The sequence below is a fragment of the Nerophis ophidion genome, linkage group LG22, assembly GCF_033978795.1.
Source record: "Nerophis ophidion isolate RoL-2023_Sa linkage group LG22, RoL_Noph_v1.0, whole genome shotgun sequence".
Classification (NCBI taxonomy): domain Eukaryota; kingdom Metazoa; phylum Chordata; class Actinopteri; order Syngnathiformes; family Syngnathidae; genus Nerophis; species Nerophis ophidion.
In genome coordinates, this window is record NC_084632.1 from 11,656,752 (window position 1) to 11,672,294 (window position 15,543).

General features: G+C 43.0%; 2 protein-coding genes across 2 annotated transcripts in view; one reads left to right on the forward strand and one right to left on the reverse strand.

Annotated features, from left to right (window-relative positions):
- The window catches only part of LOC133540574 (arf-GAP with coiled-coil, ANK repeat and PH domain-containing protein 2-like), a 1,007,806-nt gene that overhangs the window by 786,316 nt on the left and 205,947 nt on the right, over positions 1-15,543 (reverse strand). The gene's annotated exons all lie outside the window — the stretch shown is intronic.
- Positions 1-15,543, forward strand: part of dynlt2b (dynein light chain Tctex-type 2B) — a 76,291-nt gene that overhangs the window by 53,117 nt on the left and 7,631 nt on the right. The gene's annotated exons all lie outside the window — the stretch shown is intronic.

A 15,543-nucleotide genomic window follows, 5' to 3' on the forward strand; every position in this document is an offset into this window, starting at 1 on the left:
CTGAGCAGATGCCCGAACCACCTCATCTGGCTCCTCTCGATGTGGAGGAGCAGCGGCTTTACTCTGAGTTCCTCCCGGATGACAGAGCTTCTCACCCTATCTCTAAAGGGAGACACCCGGCAGCTGGCGGAGGAAGCTCCTTTTAGCCGCTTGTACCCGTGATCTTGTCTTTTCGGTCATAACCCAAAGCTCATGACCATAGGTGAGGATGGGAACGTAGATCGACTGGTAAATTGAGAGCTTTGCTTTTCGGGTCAGCTCCTTCTTCACCACAACGGATCGATACTGCGTCCGTATTACTGAAGACGCCGCACTGATCTGCCTGTCAATCTCACTTGTACCCATGATCTTGTCTTTTCGGTCATAACTCAAAGCTCATGACCATAGGTGAGGATGGGAACGTAGATCGACTTGTAAATTGAGAGCTTTGCTTTCCAGCTCAGCTCCTTCTTCACCACAACGGATCGATACTGCGTCCATATTACTGAAGACGCCACACTGATATGCCTGTCATTCTCACGATCCACACTTCTCTCACTCGTGAACAAGACTCCGAGGTACTTGAACTCCTCCACTTGGGGCAAGATCTCCTCCCCAACCTGCAGATGGCACTCCACCCTTTCCTGGGTGAGAACCATGGACTCCGACTTGGAGGTGCTGATTCTCATCCCAGTCGCTTCACACTCGGCTGCGAACTGATCCAATGACAGCTGAAGATCCTGGCCAGTTGAAGCCACCAGGACCACATCATCTGCAAAAAGCAGAAACCAAATCCTGCATCCACCAAACCGAAACTCCTCAACGCCTTGACTGCGCCTAGAAATTCTGTCCATAAATGTTCTGAACCGAATCGGTGACAAAGGGCAGCCTTGGCGGAGTTCAACCCTCCCTGGAAACGGGTCCGACTTACTGCCGGCAATGTGGACCAAGCTCTGACACTGATCATACAGGGAGCGGACCGCCACAATCAGACAGTCCGATACCCCCATACTCTCTGAGCACTCCCCATTCCCCTTGCCTTAAAAAAAACAAGAATAATGTGTCAGCATCGAGGATTGCCCGAGTTTCGAGTGTTTGCTGTTGTCTTGGATCACGCTCAGGAAACTGACCTGCACATAATTTAACCCACACCACGTATTAGTAACACGTTGAAGAATTTGAGGACTTTCCTGCACTCGGAGAGCAGTTGTCGTCGTTGGGCTACTTGCTCGAAGGCACCTCAGCTGTGAATGCGTAAGCGGGCACGTGTCCGGGGAGTCGAGTCGTTCGACTTTCCCCAACAAGTGGCCCCGTGTCGAAGACAAGCTGGCGTTGAACCAAGGAACGGCTCGATGAAGTAACGTGTCACTGCTGTTGAAGTCGGACCTCAAGTGTGGCAGTGAAGAGCTGACTGATTGAACAAGATCAAATTGCCATCTGCTTCCTCCTCTTACAGAAGAGCACCAAATGTCACGCAAATATCTTTATAAACTTGTTTTGTCTAATGTGCTTGAAGAAGGCTTTTTGCTACTACCAACCACATCGCCCTGAGAACACGTCAAATTGAATGAACCTACTGCATACGGGGTTTTTTTTCTTCTTTGAAACTTATTCTTCTGCAGTTCTTTGGCAGGTGGTTCTGTTTAATGGAATGGAACTTTGTTGTCATTGCACTCAAAAAGCACAAAGATAATATAGGGTACTTGTATTGCCACCTGTGTATACGCTACAAATACCCCCCCCCCCCCAACCCCCAACCCCAAAATTCAAAGCCCTCGACGCAAATCCCATAGTTAAGTTAAAGTACCAATGATTGTCACATACACACTAGGTGTGGTGAAATTTGTCCTCTGCATTTGACCCATCCCCTTGATCACACCCTGGGAAGTGAGGGGAGCAGTGGGCAGCAGCGGTGCCGCGCCCGGGAATCATTTATGGTGATTTAACCCCCAATTCCTACCCTAGATGCTGAGTGCCAAGCAGAAAGGCAATGGGTCCCATTTTTTTTATAGTCTTTGGTATGACTCGGCCGGGGTTTGAACTCCCAACCTACCGATCTCAGGGCGGACACTCTAACCACTAGGCCTTTGCGTAGGTTGGGCGATGAAAGGATGGTCAGCGCCTGAGAGCTGCGGCCAACCACCATGACCCCGCACTCCCTTCCCTCTGTTGCTAAATATCTCGAGATGTATGTTGTAATATGTATATGTGCTTTGCTATGGAGGTTTTTTCCCACTCAGGACTGGGCCCCCTTAGGAGCCCAGTAAAGATTGTATTTTTTAGTCATCCTTCGCAAGCCTTTTACCTTTTTCCCATTTTTTTTTTACAGTGTTCCTGTTGTGTAGCCCTGTACACTGTTTGTTTGTCTAATCTTGAACGGGTTTGTGCTGAAAACAAAGACCTGTGGGGCGGTATAGCTCGGTTGGTAGAGTGGCCGTGCCAGCAACTTGAGAGTTGCAGGTTCGATTCCCGCTTCCGCCATCCTAGTCGCTGCCGTTGTGTCCTCGGGCAAGACACTTTACCCACCTGCTCCCAGTGCCACCCACACTGGTTTAAATGTAACTTAGATATTGGGTTTCACTATGTAAAGCGCTTTGAGTCACTAGAGAAAAGCGCTATATAAATATAATTCACTTCACTTCACCTACCTACCTACCTACAAAACCATTTAGAATAGTAATTAACTTAATTATGTACTGTGTATCATTGAGTTTAAAGGTAAATCATGTTTTTAAAATAGGTAATAATGTACGGAAACTAATTTGAAGTTAAAGTGAATTAAATAATACTACCCACCTAAAGGCCTAACATAACATAATATAGAGTATTTGAGTCCTAAATTGCGTATTTGGGAAACAAATCCTGTAGAATAGTAGTTAACTCAAATATGTACTGTGTTTCATTGAGTTTAAAGGTAAATAATGTTTATAAAATAAGTAATATAGTACGGAAACTCATTTTAAGTTATAGTGAATTAAATAATACTACCTAAAGGCCTAAAATAAGATTGTATAAGGTATTTGTGTCCTGACCTGTGTATTTGTGAAACAAATCCTGTAGAATGGTAATTTATTCATGTACTGTGTGTCATTCAGTTTAGGAGACTTGTGTGTCCATGCAGTGATCTGAAAGTGAAAAATACTTGTGTGCCTGCAACTTCACCTTTCCTTTGCCTAAAATCACCACTAGTCTGCACAACGCGCCCACTTGTGTTATTCCGTGTAGAAGCCAACCTTCTTTTTACGGCCGGAACGTAGTTGTATTTTTGCCTTCTTCATGTAAGTTACCAGTAATGTTAACTCTGACCAAGCCAGCTGTGTGTCACTGAGGGAAAGAAAAAGTAAAGTCGCTGAACTAATTTTTACACATCCGGATCGCTACACGGTGGAAGTGTTGCAAAAGTCGCATGTAAAAAGGGCCCATCTACCTTCCGTTTTTTGATTGATTTATTTAAACTTTTATCAGTAGATTGCACAGTACAGTACATATTCCGTACAACTGACCACTAAATGGTAACACCCGAATAAGTTTTTCAACTTGTTTAAGTCGGGTCCACCTTCATCAAGTCATTGTATTCTATTTCCAATTCTAAAACACAAATCAAAAAAACTAAATTAGACTTAGACAAACTATATTCATCCACAATGGAAATTTTTCCACACAGTAGCTCAGTTACAAAGGATGGAAAGGATAATGCAGATATGAAAAAGACTAAAAATGTACCTTAGTAGAAATATAAAATTGTGGAAGTTGCTTCCGAGCAGTTCCACTGTAGACACGTCCGTATCCTCTCTCCCCTCCTGCTCCTGGCCGCTTACTGTTAAAGACGACAGATGATTAGATTAACACGTACAACCTGTGAAATCTAATCACCTGCCGGCTGTGTCTCGCCGTCAGCACTGCCACGCCCCCCCGTCTGACGGTGCTCTGTCGTCAGCACCATGGACAGAGGCGGTGACCTTTGCTCCTGCAGGCAGCGCTGGCCATATCTCCCTCCACAAAAATATAACTTCTATGTAATATTTACATATTATATATACAGTATATGATAAATATTGATATATTATGTAACGGCTGCAGCAAAAAATAAATAAAATTAGGGCTGTTTTTCGATTTTTATTACCGTATTTTTTGGACTATAAGTCGCAGTCTTCTCCACAGTTCAGTGGGGGGTGAGACAAACCCAAAAATATATATATTTTTTTTTTTTTTTTTTTTTTTATAGTTTGGCCAAGTCTCACCTTTGGCCAAACTACAAAAAAAAAAACGTGACTTATAGTCCGAAAAATACGGTATATATGGCAAATTTCAAAACAAACAAAAAAGGGTTGATTTTCCTTCAAATATTTCCATAAAATTGGATTTTGTGCTGTTTTCCTTTTTATGGATTTTAATTTTTCCAGTTAAACACAAAAATCGAATATATGTTCATGCAAAAATGTGTGGCTATCTGTGTGATGACAAATCGAACCGGAAACAGTATTTTAGCTTTTCCTTTGCGTTTAGCATGTTTTTAGCATAACGGTAACATCTTTGTTCAGCATTTTTAAAACACTTTTTTTTTAACGGCAACACTTTTGTTCCGCAGGAGTCCTATCGTCTTTTTACAACATTTTTTTTTTAAACGAACTAAGTTGTTAAAAATGTTGTTAAAAATGTTTAAATGAACTAAGTTGTTACCGTGATGTTAAAAACATGCTAAACTCCAAAGAAAAGCTAAAATATTGCTTCCGGTTCAATTTGAACACGCATTTTTTGCATTTTGAATGAACATGTTTTCCGATTTTTGTTTTTATCTCGAAAAATTTAAATCCATAAAAGGAAAATAGCACAAAATCCAATTTTATGGCAATATTTGAATGAAAATCAACCCTGTTGTGTTTGTTTAAAAATCTGCCATATATAATGAAAATCGAAAAACAGCCCTAATTTTATTTTTGGATTTGCATTTAAAAATTGGAAATAGAATGAACGGAAGTTACACGGACAAAAAACACTTTTGCTTTGCACAAATCCGATTACATGGGCACAAACATTGTTTACACACACAAACACAAATAAACAAATCGAAACACGCACAAAAAAATTGAAACATGCAAACGCGGATCTGATTACACTACTTTGTGAAAAACCTGCTCTAAAATCCCGGCATTTTAGGTCGAAACAATCCCAAAAGAATCCTGGAGGTGCTGCTCATTACAGTCGTGACCTGGTCTGCAGCAGCATTTCCATAGCAACAGATACAATTCAATATTACGTATATTTTAGCTTTCACTGGCCTTTTTTTTTTCAATTGCACTTCTTATCCACGGCAACAGAAATAAATAACCCTTTGCTCAGGCGAGAACGCACCGGAGCCTATTTGAAAGTATATGAAGTTTTTTTTCACATTTATTGTGGAGGCGTTCTTAAAGGCCATTGACATATTGAAGATGAAAATGTATATTGATGTGATGCATGGAGATCATTTTTGCACCGTGTTCCGTTCCAAGTGGCCTTCCCGGCAATGCAAAGAGAAAATCATTAGTTTTATCAATCAAAATTCTATATTTGCCTTCCTAATTGCAAACCCTTTTTCCATATGAGTTGGGAAATTGTGTTAGATGTAAATATAAACGGAATACAATGATTTGCAAATCATTTTCAACCCATATTCAGTTGAATATGCTACAAAGACAACATATTTGATGTTCAAACTGATAATCATTTTTTTTCTTGCAAATAATCATTAACTTTAGAATTTGATGCCTGCGACACGTGACAAATAATTTGGGCAAGGTGGCAAAAAATACTGATAAAGTTGAGGAATGCTCATCAAACACTTATTTGGGACATCCCACAGGTGTGCAGGCTAATTGGGAACAGGTGGGTGCCATGATTGGGTATAAAAACAGCTTCCCAAAAAATGCTCAGTCTTTCACAAGAAAGGATGGGGCGAGGTACACCCCTTTGTCCACAACTGCGTGAGCAAATAGTCAAACAGTTTAAGAACAACGTTTCTCAAAGTGCAATTGCAAGAAATGTAGGGATTTCAACATGTACGGTCCATAATATCATCAAAAGGTTCAGAGAATCTGGAAAAAATCACTCCATGTAAGCGGCATGGCCGGGAACCAACTTTGAATGACCATGACCTTTCATCCCTCTGACGGCACTGTATCAAAAACCGACATCAATCTCTAAAGGATCTCACCACATGGGCTCAGGAACACTTCCAAAAACTACTGTCACTAAATACAGTTTGTCGCTACATCTGTAACTGCAAGTTAAAGCTCTACTATGCAAAGCGAAAGCCATTTATCAACAACATCCATAAACGGGGCCGGCTTCTCTGGGCCCGAGATCATCTAAGATGGACTGATGCAAATTGGAAAAGTGTTCTGTGGTCTGACGAGTCCACATTTCAAATTGTTTATGGAAATATTCGACATCGTGTCATCCGGACCAAAGGGGAAACAAACCATCCAGACTGTTATTGACGCAAAGCTCTATAGCCAGCATCTGTGATGGTATGGGGGTGCATTAGTGCCCAAGGCATGGCTAACTTACACATCTGTGAAGGCACCATTATTGCTGAAAGGTACATACAGGTTTTGGAACAACATATGCTGCCATTTAAGCGCCGTCTTTTTCATGGACGCCCCTGCTTATTTCACCAAGACAATGCCAAGCCACATTCTGAACGTGTTAGTTACAACAGCGTGGCTTCGTAAAAAAAGCGTGTGGGTACTTTCCTGTCTCCCATCAAAAATGTGTGGCGCATTATGAAGCGTAAAATACGACAGCGGAGACCCCGGACTGTTGAACGACTGAAGCTCTACATACAACAAGAATGGGAAAGAATTCCACTCTCAAAGCTTCAACAATTAGTTTCCTCAGTTCCCAAACGTTTATTGAGTGTTGTTAAAAGAAAAGGTGATTAACACAGTGGTGAACATGCCCTTTCCCAACTACTTTGGCACGTGTTGCAGCCATGAAATTTTAAGTTAATTATTTGCACAAAAAAAAATAAAGTTTATGAGTTTAAATATCAAATATATTGTCATTGTAGTGCATTTAATTGAATATGGGTTGAAAAGGATTTGCAAATCATTGTATTCCGTTTATATTTACATCCAACACAATTTCCCAACGCAGATGGAAACGGGGTTTGTACAACCCACTGACTCAGGCCTAATCTAGACGATGATGGACCGAGGTTCAAGTGCACCGTAATTGGCTGTTTAATTTTATCTTTGGCACCCTTGTCAGGCTTTGCATCAGGCTATATATTTGCTTCAATCATTCCAAACGGAGCAGGCGTCCGCACTTTCTGTATAATCTGAGCCGTTATCCCGACAATCAAAGGGTTCCAGTCGCACGCGAGTGCTTCCTCATGACCTATACAGTGCGCCGGAATGCGTGGTGCGGCAAAACAAATGGAGGACTGGCTTGTGACAGGTGCTTAGCGATGCATGAGGTGTTATTACCGGGGCGCTCCGCTCGGCTTTGCTCAAGGGCGACCCGCATCCAAATGATGCTGTACTGTCACCCCCAACCGCCCACATGCGGCTTGAAGGCACATCTTCCATTCAGGAGATGCGGACAAATCAGCAGCTTGCAAGCTGAATGTGCTTTTAGCTAGACTGACCATGCGTTTCGGGCTTGCCACTGACAGTTTGTTTGTGTTTTAGTTTTTCCTCTGTGTGTGTAGTCAGCTGGAGGCGTGTCTTAATGAAATTAAACAATGGATGTCCGCTAACTTTTTGCAACTCAACGCCAAAAAAACGGAAATGCTGATTATCGGTCCTGCTAGACACCGACCTCTATTTAATAACACAACTCTAACATTTGACAACCAAACAATTAAACAAGGCAAGACGGTAAATAATCTGGGTATTATCTTTGACCCAACTCTCTCCTTTGAGGCACACATTAAAAGCGTTACTAAAACGGCCTTCTTTCATCTCCGTAATATCGCTAATATTCGCTCCATTCTGTCCACTAAAGACGCTGAGATCATTATCCATGCGTTTGTTACGTCTCGTCTCGATTACTGTAACGTATTATTTTCGGGTCTCCCCATGTCTAGCATTAAAAGATTACAGTTGGTACAAAATGCGGCTGCTAGACTTTTGACAAGAACAAGAAAGTTTGATCACATTACGCCTGTACTGGCTCACCTGCACTGGCTTCCTGTGCACTTAAGATGTGACTTTAAGGTTTTACTACTTACGTATAAAATACTACATGGTCTAGCCCCATCCTATCTTGCCGATTGTATTGTACCATATGTCCCGGCAAGAAATCTGCGTTCAAAAGACTCCGGCTTATTAGTGATTCCCAAAGCCCAAAAAAAGTCTGCGGGCTATAGAGCGTTTTCATTTCGGGCTCCAGTACTCTGGAATGCCCTCCCGGTAACAGTTCGAGATGCCACCTCAGTAGAAGCATTTAAGTCTCTCCTTAAAACTCATTTGTTTACTCTAGCCTTTAAATAGACTCCCTTTTTCGACCAGTTGATCTGCCGTTTCTTTTCTTTTTCTCCTATGTCCCACTCTCCCTTGTGGAGGGGGTCCGGTCCGATCCGGTGGCCATGTACTGCTTGCCTGTGTATCGGCTGGGGACATCTCTACGCTGCTGATCCACCTCCGCTTGGGATGGTTTCCTGCTGGCTCCGCTGTGAACGGGACTCTCGCTGCTGTGTTGGATCCGCTTTGGACTGGACTCTTGCGACTGTGTTGGATCCATTATGGATTGAACTTTCACAGTATCATGTTAGACCCGCTCGACATCCATTGCTTTCCTCCTCTCTAAGGTTCTCATAGTCATCATTGTCACCGACGTCCCACTGGGTGTGAGTTTTCCTTGCCCTTATGTGGGCCTACCGAGGATGTCATAGTGGTTTGTGCAGCCCTTTGAGACACTAGTGATTTAGGGCTATATAAGTAAACATTGATTGATTGATTGATTGATAGTATTTCCTGTTTTTAATTCCTGTCAGCGCTCTTATTTTGTCTATTTCTTGTTTTTCTCCCTGTGTGCTGTTTCCCCTCAGCTTTCGGCTGATTGGCGCCTGGCCACACCTGGTGTCAATCAGCCCGTTTCTTTTTGAGCCGGTTTTTGTCCTCCAGTCAGTTGCTGGATTAGTGTCATGTCGATGTCGCTCTTGTCGTTGCTACCTGTCGTGTCGTGTTTTGTCAATGCAGCATTGCGGTAAGCTTTATTTGATTGCGGTTTTTAGCATACTGCCTTTTGTTCCCTGCTTCCAAGTTTGTTTTCATATTTCATGTACGACTTCTGTTTCCTGCTCGAGACCTGATAGCTTCCACGCTAGGCCTTTTTGTGTTTGTTAGCTTACATGCTAAGCTCCGTTTATTTGCTAGCTCTTTTTGTTTGTTATCCGCCCAAGTGCGCGCTTTTTGTTTGTAACCTTTGTTTGTTCTTTGTCTTAGTCTTTTAAATTAAATCATGTTTTCCTGTTCAATGCCTGCCTCTGTCTCTGTCTCTGCATCTTGGGGTTCGTCACAAACTAACTCTGACAGAATAATCCAGCATCTGACTGGAGGACAAAAACAGACTCAAATAGAAGCGGATTGATTGTGCAAAGCAGTAATCAGAGCAAAGGGTGGCTATTTTGAAGAAACTAGAATATAAAACATGTTTGCAGTTATGTCACCTTTTTGTTGTTAGGTACATAACTCCACATGTGTTCATTCATAGTTTTGATGCCTTTAGTGACAATCTACAATGTAAATAGTCTTTAAAATAAAGAAAAAACATTGAATAAGAAGGTGTGTCCAAACTTTTGGTGTGTACTGTATATGTTAGAGTATTTTTTATTTTATTTTATTTTTTTAAGAAAATGTTCTACAAGCAAGCAAATTATAACCTGTGATTAATCACGATTAATCACATAATTAGTGTGATTAATGATCTAGACCTCCACCCCAGATCACACCTCACTCCTACCCACTTCTCCAAAGTGGGCTGGCTCAGGGTGGAGGACAGAGTAAAACAACTTGCACTGAGCCCGGTCTATAAAATCTGCTACACCTCCCTGATACAGAAGTATATGTCAAACTACTATTCTGGGTTTTTTTTTGGTTTCTATGGGGATTCATTGGGTTCACTTGGTCTCTTAATGAAATCAAACAATGGATGTCCGCTAACTTTTTTTGCAACTCAAGGCCAAGAAAACGGAAATGCTGATATCGGTCCTGCTAGACACCGACACCTATTTAATAATACCGCCTTACATTTGACAACCAAACTGTCACAGCGTGGTTTGCGCAGCTTAATACGAGGTTTGTTCTCCCGGGATGCAAAAGGACTGAGTTCTGGACAACGCTTGCAGGTAGGAACATTTTTAATGATATTCACTCAAAACGGTATAAAAACAGAAAACAAGGCTGATCACATTTGGAGTTAAAGTAAATACTTAGCATAGACTATGGCATAGCAAGAAACAAACATAAAACTGTGGTATGAAACGACTAGTATGACTGTGGAAACAGACCTCAAACGAGCAGCATGAACTATGGTATCGCAGCCACTCTATTTGGGTCCCACATCAACCTTAAGAAAGTCAGTGACTTCACTATTAAAGTAGGTGACATTGTTATTACCAGGAAAGATGAGGTCACCTACTTAGGTTCCATTCTAGAGGCTAATCTTTCATGTGATAAAATGGCAACTAAGGTAATCAAAAAGCTCAACCTACGAACAAGATTTCTCTACAGAATCTCCTCTCTGGTCAACAAAAGCACCTTAAAGATTCTAGCGAGAACTCTCATTCAACCCTTTTTCGATTACGCATGCACCTCCAAAACCCTCAAATCTAGACTCCAAACATCCCAGAACAAGCTAGTCAGGTTACTTCTAGACCTCCACCCCAGATCACACCTCACTCCCACCCACTTCTCCAAAGTGGGTTGGCTCAGTGTGGAGGACAGAGTAAAACAACTTGCACTGAGCCTGGTCTATAAAATCCGCTACACCTCCCTGATACCGAAGTACATGCCAAACTACTTCCAGAACGTAAATGATCTTCGATCCTTCTTCAAAACCTCTCTAAAACAACACCTCCAGGCAACTTCAACCCTAGACCAACACCATCCCACCTCCCCGGATTGTAAATAATCAAATGTATATACTTGTTCTTATGCTTTCTGAGCTCACGATGTTCACCACTCGCTGTACATATCCAAAAAGTCAGACCTACACGGTTTCAATGTCCATGTTGACCTTGTTGATGACTGAAGTATGCTGATAGCAACCCAACCCAACCCCCGGATTGTAAATAATGTAAATAATTCAATGTATATACTATGATGATTAACTTGTGTGATGACTGTATTATGCTGATAGTATATATTTGTACCATGAATTGATTAACATGGACCCCGACTTAAACAAGTTGAAAAACTTATTTGGGTGTCACCATTTAGTGGTCAATTGTACGGAATATGTACTGTACTGTTCAATCTACTAATAAAAGTCTCAATCAATCAAAATCCAATATAATTTTTTTTTTTATCATTAGACAGCCCTAATCTTAAAGGCCTACTGAAACCCACTACTACCGACCACGCAGTCTGATTGTTTATTTATCAATGATGAAATATTAACATTGCAAAACATGCCAATACGGCCTTTTCCATCCATCCATCTTCTTCCGCTTATCCGAGGTCGGGTCGCGGGGGCAACAGCCTAAGCAGGGAAGCCCAGACTTCCCTCTCCCCAGCCACATCGTCTAGCTCTTCTCGGGGGATCCCGAGGCGTTCCCAGGCCAGCCGGGAGACATAGTCTTCCCAACGTGTCCTGGGTCTTCCCCGTGGCCTCCTACCGGTTGGACGTGCCCTAAACACCTCCCTAGGGAGGCGTTCGGGTGGCATCCTGACCAGATGCACGAACCACCTCATCTGGCTCCTCTCGATGTGAAGGAGCAGCAGCTTTACTTTGAGTTCCTCCCAGATGGCAGAGCTTCTCACTCTATCTCTAAGGGAGAGCCCCGCCACTCGGCGGAGGAAACTCATTTCGGCCACTTGTACCCGTGATCTTATCCTTTCGGTCATGACCCGAAGCTCATGACCATAGGTGAGGATGGGAACGTAGAGAGCTTTGCCTTCCGGCTCAGCTCCTTCTTCACCACAACGGATCGGTACAACGTCCGCATTACTGAAGACGCCGCACCGATCCGCCTGTCGATCTCACGATCCACTCTTCCCTCACTCATGAACAAGACTCCTAGGTACTTGAACTCCTCCACTTGGGGCAGGGTCTCCTCCCCAACCCCGGAGATGGCATTCCACCCTTTTCCGGGCGAGAACCATGGACTCGGACTTGGAGGTGCTGATTCTCATTCCGATCGCTTCACACTCGGCTGCGAACCGATCCAGTGAGAGCTGAAGATCCCGGTCAGATGAAGCCATCAGGACCACATCATCTGCAAAAAGCAGAGACCTAATCCTGCGGTCACCAAACCGGAACCCCTCAACGCCTTGACTGTGCCTAGAAATTCTGTCCATACGGCCTTTTTAGTTTACTAAATTGCAATTTCAAATTTCCCGCGAAGTGTCGTGTTGAAAACGTCGCGGTATGATGACGCGTGCGTTTGACTTCTCGGGTTGTAGCGGACATTATTTTCCAGCCCGATCCAAGCTATAAAGTAGTCTGCTTTAATCACATAATTACACAGTATTCTGGACATCTGTGTTGCTGAAACTTTTGCAATTTGTTCAATTAATAATGGAGACGTCAAAGTAGAAAGATGGTGGTGAGTAGCGGTGTATTGCAGCTGCTTTTAGCAACACAAACTCAGCCGGTGTTTCCTTGTTTAAAATTCCCGAAGGTGAAGCTTTACTATGGAACAGAGCAGTCAAGCAAACATGGTTCCCGACCACATGTCAACCGGCAGGTTTCGGTGAGAAAATTGTGGTAATAAGTCGGCTCTTATCGTAGTTATGAGCGGAGGTTGCGTCCTTCTGCAGCTGCTGCGGACTATTACCTCCCCCCACCGGAGACACTGGCGGTCACCACACCTGTGGCCACACCCCTCCGACTTTCAGGTACCATATAGTCTCACTAAAGCACTAGTAACACAATAAGCAGATACGGGATTCTCCAGAATTATCCTAGTAAATGTGTCTAATAACATCTGAATCGCTCCCACTGTGAAGTGAATTTTATTTATATCGCGCTTTTCTCTAGTGACTCAAAGCGCCTTACATAGTGAAACCCATTACCTACGTTACATTTAAACCAGTGTGGGTGGCACTGGGAGCAGGTGGGTAAAGTGTCTTGCCCAAGGACACAACGGCAGTGACTAGGATGGCGGAAGCGGGAATCGAACCTGCAACCCTCAAATTGCTGGAACGGCCGCCCTACCAACCGAGCTATGCTGTCCTCGCCTTTTTATTATTTATTTATTTTTAACTTTTTTTTTTCTTTCTAGTCCTTTACTCTTACTTTCCTCATCCACAAATCTTTCATCCTCGCTCAAATTGATGGGGAAATTGTCGCTTTCCCGGTCTGAATCGCTCTAGCTGCTGGTGGCTATGATTGTAAACAATGTGAGGATGTGAGGAGCCCTACAACCCGTGACGTCACACACACATCGTCTGCTACTTCCGGTACAGGCAAGGCTTTTTTATTAGCGACCAAATGTGGCGAACTTTATCGTCGATGTTCTCGACTAAATCTTTTCAGCAAAAATATGGCAATATCGCGAAATGATCAAGTATGACACATAGAATGGACCTGCTATCCCCGTTTAAATAAGAAAATCTCATTTCAGTAGGCCTTTAATAATTCATTTTAGCTACAGTATTTATGTCTATTTGTGTGTTAATAAAGGCAACACAATGAGCACATTCAAAGACGATGGCCTGTGGTTTCTGAGAGCAACCTCCTCCTCTGCTGTCGGAAAACTGTGACGCATTTTGCTGTAATTGAATTATTCTTCGTCTTCTTCCATCGAATTTACTAGCACTGAAGACCTCAAATGCCCGTCTGATGGGCCGGGATCGAACCCACGCCCGTTTTTTTTGTTCCTTTCATTCATCTCTCTTTACTCTGGTATCAGCTTGTCGTTGGATTTTTTTTTTGCCCAATATTTGACCTCTGCGAACCGCCACAAATATTGTGCAAAAAAAAGAATATAAGTCCCTGTATGATCAGTGTCAGAGCTTGATCCGCATTGCCGGCAGTGAGTCGGACTCGTTTCCAGTGAGGGTTGGACTCCGCCAAGGCTGCCCTTCGTCACCGATTCTGTTCAGAACTTTTATGGACAGAATTTCTAGGCGCAGTAAAGGCGTTGAGTGGATCCGGTTCGGTGGCCGCAGGATTAGGTCTCTGCTTTTTGCAGATGATGTGTTCCTGATGGCTTCATCTGGCCGAGATCTTCAGACAGTAAGCTACACAAAGCTACCGAATATAGCTTACCGCTACGCTGACACAACACGACACGAGCGACAATACATGACAATAATCCAGCACAGACTGGAGGAGAAAACATAAGAGCGGGCTGATTGACACCAGGTGTGGCCAGGTGCCAATCAGCCGCAGCTGAGGGGAGACAGCACTCAGACAGGAAACCAACAAAATAAGAGCGCGGACAGGAAACACTACAAACACAGACGAAACAAAGACAAATGCAGAGGGAAAAAACTAAAACATAGTCAAACTCTCAGGGACAAGCCTGACATGAGTTTAATGTTCCTAAAAATAAATATACCGACCCCAAGACATATTTTTTTTCTCTAAATGTGGCCCCCCGCGTCAAAATAATTTCCCAGGCCTGGTTTAATACATCCAGCGGGGCATCACAACGAGAATTAGGCATAATAATATGTTCATTCCACGACTGTTTGTATCGGTAGCGGTTGATATCGGAATCGGTAATTAAGAGTTGGACAAAATCGGCAAAAAAAAGCCTTTATCGGACATCTCTAATGTTGACGATTGATGTTGCGTAAGATTTATATACACCGTAGCTTTCCACGGCCTGTGTAAAGTCTTCAATCGTTATTCCGTTGATTGGACAACAACGCCTCAGAAAGATAGTCATAAAGGGAGGCGTACATACAGTACAGTACAGTACAGTAAGGTCACTGGTTTGTGGCGAGTTCTTTCTACAAATAACGAGGTCGAATTCCACGTTGTATGACTTGAGTGTCCTTTGCCTTCTGAAAGCGCCGCTCCGTTCATTAGCAACACCGGCGTTTCTTTGCAATTTTTTTTTTTTTGGACACAATGAAGCATTAAGTTTCCCGGAGCTGCGGCACAATAACAGCACATGCGCGCGTCGGAATAATGCGAGCACGTTCAAGAGGTGCAATTTAGTGAATACCTGTGGCACTGTACACCACACTGAGCCAAAGTGTAGGAACAATCTTTAATAAATGAATTGATATTCAGTGGGGCAAAAAAGTATTTAGTCAGCCACCGATTGTGCAAGTTCTCCTACTTAAAATGATGACAGAGGTTTTTAATTTTTGTCACAGTTATTTGATGATGAACCCCAAGATGCAGAGACGGAGGCAGGCATAGAATGTGAAAACATGATTTAATTAAAACTAAACAAGA